This window comes from Pyrus communis, chromosome 15, assembly GCF_041283825.1.
Source record: "Pyrus communis isolate YQ-2024b chromosome 15, ASM4128382v1, whole genome shotgun sequence".
In the NCBI taxonomy this organism is placed as follows: Eukaryota; Viridiplantae; Streptophyta; class Magnoliopsida; order Rosales; family Rosaceae; genus Pyrus; species Pyrus communis.
This window is the reverse complement of record NC_142579.1, coordinates 39,411,442-39,420,458: the sequence shown is the minus strand read 5'-3', so window position 1 is coordinate 39,420,458 and position 9,017 is coordinate 39,411,442. Positions and strand designations below refer to the sequence as shown.

At 35.3% G+C, this 9,017-nt stretch overlaps 1 non-coding gene and 1 pseudogene across 1 annotated transcript; one reads left to right on the top strand and one right to left on the bottom strand.

The window, feature by feature from the left end:
• The first annotated feature begins 5,775 nt into the window (after positions 1-5,775).
• On the top strand, positions 5,776-5,929 carry LOC137720483 (small nucleolar RNA snoR138). The gene has a single exon (XR_011066526.1). It is a non-coding gene; the product is annotated as a small nucleolar RNA snoR138 (small nucleolar RNA).
• A 358-nt stretch (positions 5,930-6,287) lies between these two features.
• LOC137712809 (1-aminocyclopropane-1-carboxylate synthase 8-like) lies at positions 6,288-9,017 on the bottom strand (annotated as a pseudogene).

Here is a 9,017-nt window from a genome sequence, read left to right as displayed (position 1 = left end):
GCCACGTGGCGTCTCATGTATTTGTACTTCCACTAAAAAATACGCGGCCCTAACAGGTGGAACACGTGGAGGACAGCCACGGACGGTCCAGGCCTAACTGTCCATGATACAAGTAACTGTCGAAGGTTCTTTTGGATTTTTAATTAATTTGTTGGGTAAAGATAAAAAACTACTTCAATTATAAATGTCACGACATTATTATACCTCATTTTTAAAATTTGGTCTAATATTAAATGCTGACTTGGTTTGATTTGGAATCCACTTTCCATTACAAAATTATTAAAATATTATTAAAAACAAAAAAATATTTAATATTTTTTAATTATTAAAATAATAAATAAAAGTTAAAAAATTAATAAAATATTATTAAAAACAAAAAATATATTTTTAAATATCTTTTAATAGAAAGTGGGCTCCTAATCAAGCCACGTCAGTATTTAACTGAGAAATTCACGCCAAGCTAACGAAAGGTATAACATTTGACCAAATTCTAAATATGAGGTATGACATTGTCAATTTTAAAACATAAGGTATAATAGTGTCGTGTGACCAATAGTTGAGATAATTTTTTGTAATTTACCCTAATTTATTTTATGGAAGAATTTGAATATTATAAATTTATGAGTTTTGATGAAGTTTAATTGATTTTCAGTAAATTTCATCATATTCCCAGAGAGAGATATGAGATTTGTAAATGTTAAAATACATAAAAAGGAAATCTATCTAATTCCCTTTAACTTTTCAACTTTTTAAAAGTCATTTAAAATAAATTATAATTAAATACTTCTAGAATGTTATGAACTCATATAAAATCGTAATTGAATGTACTTGAATTTCGGTAGATTTTAATTTTCTCTCTTAAAATTATGAATACACTAAACTTTCAGATAATAACTTAAAATCTTATTGGAATACCTTGAAATTATATAAAATAAAATCCTTCAAGATCCCAAATGAATACACCCATCTTTTTGGAGTCGGTGTTAAGACACTGTCACACCATAATCGTGGGTCACTGAAAAAAATTAAACACTGCTCCCGGTATGCAAATAAAAAATACAAAGAAAATAAAATACTTTTATTTTACATCACAAAAGCTTGTCTACACTTTTAGTGAAATTCAACTACTCTTCAAGTGTTTGGTTCAACACATGTCAATAAAGCGTGAGCTCTTAGATTAGTAGGACAAAAACCAGAATGCACAGCATAAGCTATAATGATGCATGAATGTAATGTTTCCTCTTAATTTTGTTCTTAACCCAGTTAATAGAGAAATCCTTTTTCTTTTCATTAGTCATCTTGTCAAACTCTCAATCCTCAAATATGAAACCCAAATAGATCGTTCATTGGACTCTAACCGAAAGGACTTCACTTTCTTATTCGTGCACTTTGGGTTGAACATAAGTCTTGGTGCCCCCGAAAGTGAATTCAACTACTTTTAGTTTCATATACTACTATAAATCGCATACCTGCCCAATTTAAGACTCAAACAAATGACCATAAAATGATCATAGTAATTCGTTTTGATTGATACTTTCTTAACGATTCCACCATGCATGACATAATTATATCACTTATGATAATTCTAAAGGAGTTCCCCGAAAAATCCCTATCTAAATTCCAAAACTAAAACAAAGATGCGCATTTGCTACCGCATTGGCAATGCTCCAAGAGTTTCTCCGATGCTCTACTCCTCTCTGTTGCATGCAGTACACCTCTGCTTCTATTATTTTTTTTGGGTCCAAATTCAACTCTGATTTTAAGTTGATAAGTATTGCATGGAGCTTTCATTCGTCACAACCACAGAATACCGAGAAAGCACCTACGGCGTCGCGGGTTGCTGTATGCGGACATACTTTCGTTGTCTTGTATGCGGACATGCGGACGCTGCACCACACAAATTTTATTCTCTGCGCGGTTTGCTGTGAGTGGCCGCTCGTTTGTGGTTAAGAACAAATTGGGTCAAGAGTGGGCCCATTATTTTAAGAGGGGTGATTTAAGTCATCTCCAACTGAATGATCTACAGGGTTAGAGGGTAAAAAATAGTCCGAAAATTGTCTCCAACTGAGGATCAGGTCAAATGGCTCATGAGTCCCACTGGACAATAAAGGGCCAAAGGGCCAACCAACTAGCCCCGGGGCAGGGCACATGCTAACATCATGATGACGTCTTTTTTTTTTTTTTAACATTTTTTTTTTGGGACCAAAAATTTCTAAATAATATTTAATTACGGGTTTAGACTTTTTGGGCCGAGAAAGGTCATTTGGTCAAAGTTGGGGTGTTTATTTTATAAGCATGTTTCCTTGTTCATTCATCTCCCACGGCTAATGTGGGACAATTATAATGGGTATAGTTGTTGTTGTAGTTCATTTCATAAGCATGTTCCTTTCCTTTATTTTAAATATTTAATTATCTTACATTTAATTTGTTGTAGTTGTAGTTTTTAGATTTAAGTTGTTGTGGTTTTTAAATTTAAATAATAAATTATATTTGGTCCTATGACCATCGGTTGGAGACGGTTTTTTGTGACAGGGCTAAAACGAGTCCTATGACCCTTTGGCTCTCGATTGGAGATGGTAAGAAATATGGCCATGCATTGTTCATTACAATATTAATTTATTGGAGGGCCAGAGGGCTAAAACGAGCCCTCTGACCAGCCTTCGGTTGGAGATGGCCTTATGGGGGCTCATTTGGTTAACCTATGGGATATTGAATAACCCAAAATACAACAGCCCTGAAAACATATGTTGTGTATTTCGTACGATAGGTCATGACTTCGATTCCTAGCTCATGAATCGAACGATGGTAGTCAAGGGGAGACTTAAAATGCCTCTGTGAGTCTTTTCGGCCTCCAAAAAAGTAGACTGTCATGACGAAGGAGTAGGATTCTCTCCCCTCTTTTTGTCCCTCATCTTCCCTCCCCTTCTATTGGAATGGTCATGGTTAAGCCACGTCAATATTTTATATTAATTTTTTATAGAATGAGAGAGACAAAATAGAGAATGTGAGAGGAGGAGATGAAAATATCAAAGAGTAAATTCCATGACGAAGCCATCAACTGATCTCCTTTTTTTTGAAAAAAGAAAAACATTTATAGTGTACTAGCCTCTCTGCACGCGCTAACGCACATGCAACAGACCTTTTTTATTCACAAGCGCTATGCTCCTCTTAAGATGTGTTGTGGTAGTTGTTTTCTTTCTCATATGGTGTCCTAAAAATAAAATACAACATACAATTACAAATAAAGGGTATTGGAATATAATTAAGTTGGGTGTAAAATGCGTGATAAAATAAAGACTCCTTATACGCGCGGAAGCACATTAAAAAAAATTAGGAAAAAATAAAGATAAAAATACTTCAAGGAATCAAATAATAATGTAAGAGAATGAATTAAACAATTAATCTATGACATTAAGTTGAAGAGTAAGAATTCATATATATATATATATATATATATATATATTTTTCCTTATAGTACCACAAAATACACTAACTTTTATCACATTTGTTTGAACAATTTATCTTATTAAAAATTGCTAAAGATGGAGTTGATAGGGTTTATGGCTTCATAGTATGTTATCTATTATTTCTTGATGTATATAGCCCTTTCCCATTCCGCATGCAATCTGCTTTGTTATGTTGCCACAATTGTAAGAACTCAATTTAAAAACAAACTCCATGTGAATGAAGCCACCTATTAAGAAATCAAATATTATTCTGATACACATAAACTATGGACTAACTTGGGAGCGAAGATTATTAGTTTTATCCACCAACAACTCAATCTTCTCACCGCGATCAAGAACCTGCAAAACATACGAATTTCGATGACTAAAAATCGATCCACATTTACGTACATGTAATGAGAATGAAAAAGGAATATGAATAGTAAAAAGGAATTAAAGTGAGAAAAGTCAAAATGACGATTTTCCAAGTGAAACAGGCATTAAGTTCAACAATAATCATTCAGTAATTGAAAAGCATATTACGAACTTAAATGAAAACCCTAAATACTCTATAGCCATTCTATGCCCATGTTTTTACCTTTTTTTCTCTCTACGTGGTAGTTTTGTTTTGCTAGAAGACTACAAATTGAATTTTTTTTTTTTAAATCTGAATCATATAAGAGTATTTTTGGATTATGGTTATTTCAAAATTTTTGCCTTCTGGATTTATATATATGGAAGAAGAAAATATAATAACAGTAAATAATAATCAATATAAGCATATGAATAAGAATGCAGAGATTATAAATAATTAGATAGAATCTCACACAGAAAGGATAAAACAACAAAGAATTAAGGCCAGAGAGATTTAGTGAAATCGTTACTATTTGTAATCCTGTCATACGGTTACAAATATATAAAAATTGCTAATATACAAACCAATGAAGTGAAACACCTCTTTCTTATGGATCTGCAACATTTGAAGTAAAGGGAGAATTAAAAATTACATCTTCTGATCCCTCATTAAAACCAAATCCTTACCAAATGGCCAGAACCTCCACGCTATCACCTTCACCGCCCCTTTCTACGTATTGCGGTAAAATGCCCCAAGCACAACAAATTTTTTATGGGAATTTACTGAAAAACTTGTTCCTGTGGAATTTCATGATCAGGGGATATGCCTGCAATGGATGTCCGTTCAAGTTTTTGGTTTTGTACCATGAAATACTTAGTTTTGGACAGAAAGCGGTTAATTTTACGTACCCCTTTGTTCTCAAGGCGTGTGGTGAGACGTTGGCTGTAGAAAATTAGGAGGAAGGTTTTAGTTCATTTTAAGTTATTTGCAAAACCGAGTTCCTCCGTTGCAGAGATTATTCAACTCGAGTCGGAGTTGCATGCTCAACTTCACCAAATAAGGTTGTTGTTGCTCTGGAAATTGGGGTTTTACCATTTTATCCTCATTTTCTAAACTTTTTTGGATTTTGATTGTGAAGGAAACAAAGGGCAATATTGAGTTTATTGAATGTTTCACCTATTTGGCGTTCTCACTTTATATTTATTTATTTATATAGATATAGATATATAGATATACAAGTAAACTATTCTCGCTCTTATGTAAATCTCTTCTTATACCAAGTTGGATTTATGGGTGGGCATGTAAACTCCGAACCTCAGAAAAGAAAAACCCAAAATTATAAATCGGTTTGGTTTTCAATTTTTTTAACTTTTGAAACCAAAAGTGAGCCAAACAAAAAAAAAAAAAAAAAAAAAAAAAACTTTGTAATTGCTTTACGGAACATTTCCTTCCTCATGGTTTGCCTTGATGGGCTATTTTTATGTCATCGGTCCAGGGCGCCTTAGCCTATAGAAGAACGTAAAGCCCAAACAAATATTTTATTTCTACGTGGCACGTTTCTACTGGCTTCATACTTCTTTATAACGGTCTTCGCACCACCAGATTATTGCGCCTCCATTGTATAATCTCAAAACCCTACAACATCTCCTCTCGAATTTTCCACTCCCCCGTATCTCTCAGCCGCCACCGCCTCCATCTCCGCCGTCCTCCAATCTCCGGCGCTGAAATTTACTTATTTGTTCCGATTTTTATGTTCCATTTCACTGCCTCTTTGAGTAGCCATATGAATCAATTTCAATTTCGTATTTTGGCTTAGTTAGGAGGCAGATAGTAATTTGATTTAATTTAATTTAATTTCAGTGTTTTGTGACCGAGGACTTTTGGATTTCTCAATCGATTGTCCTCCAAGCAGCCTCACACATTCTCAAATCTTCCTTCCCAAATATTCTTTAAGTTTTTGTTTGCTTTTTTACTTTTGCCCTCCGAATAACCAGAAGGCGAGATGCAAATCCGATGCCGTTTGGTTCAGACAGGGGCACACAGCGATCCGAAGCCGTTTTGTGGGCGAAGATCTGATTATTTCTTCATCCTCTATTTCATTTTTTCAAAAACTTTGCTTCGAACATTTTCATTTGTCGCTTAATTATTAAATAATTAAATAATTATTTTGATGTAATTAACTGTGAATTTTTTTTTTTTTTTTTAAACATAGATAATATCATTTGTTATAAAATTATAAAAAAAAAAAATTCTAAGGTTAGGGGCCTCTCAGAAACCGAAAGGTGGATGTGAAACGGCGCCGTTCGGTTCACGCGGAGGCTCTCAGAGTAAGGGAATGGCCCCCCGAATCAGTTTGAGGGTTAGGGATGAATGTTTTTCTATCCCCTTCCTATAGGTTGTTTCGGAAAGTTATGTATTTTTTTCCTTCCTCGTTTTAATTATTATTTTCCCGATTAGTTTCCTATATCATGATAAATTAAAAAAGAATAACGTTTAAGGATTAAATTTGCTGATGTAATATGCATCCGATAATGAACATTTAAGAATAATTCGATAATGAAAAAATAACTTAAAAAATGAAGCCTACAACAAATAAAAAACAGCAAATGAATAATGTTGGATACACCAGATATCACCAACAAATGATAACTAGTAATCAAATACGGGTAAATTTTTTTAAACTTATTTTAATCTTGATTGGATACTCATAATTTTCATAAAATTTATTTAAATTTTAATTGAATAGTCGTAATTCAACAAGTTACTCTAAAATTGTTCAAAATTAAAAAAAGATAATACTTAGTGGATATCCATTAACAACAAACCTAAGAATGGAGCACCGGAAGCCCAGAATACAGGGCCCAATGGCTTCTATACCTTTGGTTCGAAAGGGCAAACTGAAAGAGCTCGTTGGGTGAGATTTTCTGTGAAAGCTTTATGCCGTGGTATTCGTGGGTGCCGGCGAGGGTTTATTTTACAAGAGAAACATATAGAAAATGAGAGCGACGTTTGAGCCCACAGACAGGCATCTCCTTTCTCTCTTTAAGCCTCTTTTGATTCTCCTCCATGTAATTGGTTCTGAATTTCTTGTCTTTCAGCATCTCGGAAAGCATGTATTGAGTTTGTGAGGAGCTAGATAAGTCCAAAGCTTGACATCTTCGTCGCTGCGGACACAACTGTTGGGTTGTTGGAGTAAGGCATGCCTACTCGGAAACCCGGCAAGCCAAAATCCTTAGAGAGGCTGTACACAATATTGTGACAATTCCATATGTCGGCCTCTTCTAGGTTTCTTTCAGTTAGAGCTTCTGCGAAGCTTATGAAACTGGGGTAGTTGAAAGCTGTTCCCGAGTATATTTCATCGCTTACCATGTGTATTTCTTTTGCAATGGCGAAATCGATGATGTGGTTGAGCTCAAGTCGAGTCACTGTTGTGCCTAAAGGGTTTGAAGGATTTGTGAACAATACCCCTTTCACTTTTAGGTTTAATTTTTGGGCACGTTGGTAGGCCTCCTCCAATGTAGATTCAGTAATTCTGAATCCATTTGCACTTGTGCAATGAATTGGAACGATTTCAACTCCGGTACGCAACTTGAGATCTCTATCAAACCTGCCGAAAAGTAGCAGTGATCAAAAAATATTTTTTGGTATAAATACAATGTAAGGCACACATGATCAATACCCTGGGTGGTATGGAGTGGGGATGAGGAAGGCTTCACCAGGATCGGCAAGGCAAAATATAAGAGTCTCATTGGCAGGAGTTGAACCCGCGGTGAGCATAATCTTGATAGGATCAAATTTTACTTTGTTTCCTCTCATTTCCGCCAAGAACTCAGCCAACGCCTGTATATACAAGTGCATGTTAGTCTACAATATGTATATGTACTTGCATGCGCGCACACACGTCTAAGTATATGTTCATCCAGGTCAACTGTAAGTTTAAATTTATTTACAAAAAAATATATGATATATATTTAGAAAATAAAATTAGAAGTAATTATACATTCTTGAAAGCAGGGAAGCCATTATAGTCTTGAAAGAGAGCCAACTCTCTGAAAACGGATTCTTCATTTCTTTTCAGCAACAGTGCATGTGGTTTGCTTTCGAGCCATGACTCAATAAGGTCAAATAAGAGCTGCAAAAATAAGAACACACTTAATAATTAAGCGACATTAACCTTCTCTCCCGAGTCGGTGGTAATCCTCTTCTTTTTCTTTTTGCTCTTCCCTTCCTTATTTCTGTTACTACTCTTCCTCTGCTATCCATCATGATCAGTGCGACCTATGCATCCTTGATGCCATTATTCCTACTCAATTAATTCCTCATATCCATCCAATCCATCACTCCATCTTCATGTCCCTCATACATCCCCCACAAAGCCGATCCTCTGTATTTTCGATTTGGCTCCATCCTTCATCAATTTATACCCTTGTTTGGTCTACAGTCACTTTTGACCGTGATCTGTCACGGTACATCGAGAAGGTGTGTCGAGTTCTGGTCTTCATATCGGCTCAGGTGTCCGCACCACCTCCTTCTCTTGGTCTGCCTTTATTGGCAGTGTTGCTTGTAGGATTCTCACAGGCTTCGTTGTTTTCTTCTCCCTGGTGGTTGCGTTCGGAGAGGGTTTCATTGATGGATCATGGGGTCTTCCTTCCTCCCATCTCTGAGGTGTTGATTGGTTGGAATCATGGTGTACTTGGTTCTTGCTGTTCGTGCGGTGCTACAGAGGCGGTTGTAGCAGAGACAAGGCTCTCTTTCGGTGGGTCTTTGTTTTTGGGCTTTAACCTTTGTCTTGGCCCTTCGTGTGTAGTTTGTAAGGTCCAATTTTGTGTTGTGTGTATGGTTTGGACCTTGGTGTGTAGTTTGTTTGGCCCTTTTTGCTTTGTGTTTTAGTACGGGCCTTTGTATTGTAAGTTTTCGGTTTGTAATAAATTTACCATTTGTAACAAAAATAAATAAAAAATTAAAAAAAATAAGAGACCTGCAAAAATTAATTAATTAAAAATGTATAAATAGAGTGTCACCTGATTCTCTGCAAAAAATATTTGCTTAATAATTATATATATTATAGCTAAGCTAGGTAGGTATACATAGAGTGTCACCTGATTCTCTGCAAGTCCCATCTGAATGATGCTGTTTGGATTTGTATCTTGGTCGTAAAGGTTCCTTTCGTACGAGTCTTGGTCATGAGAGTCAGAACTTGCTTTCTTTGACAACAT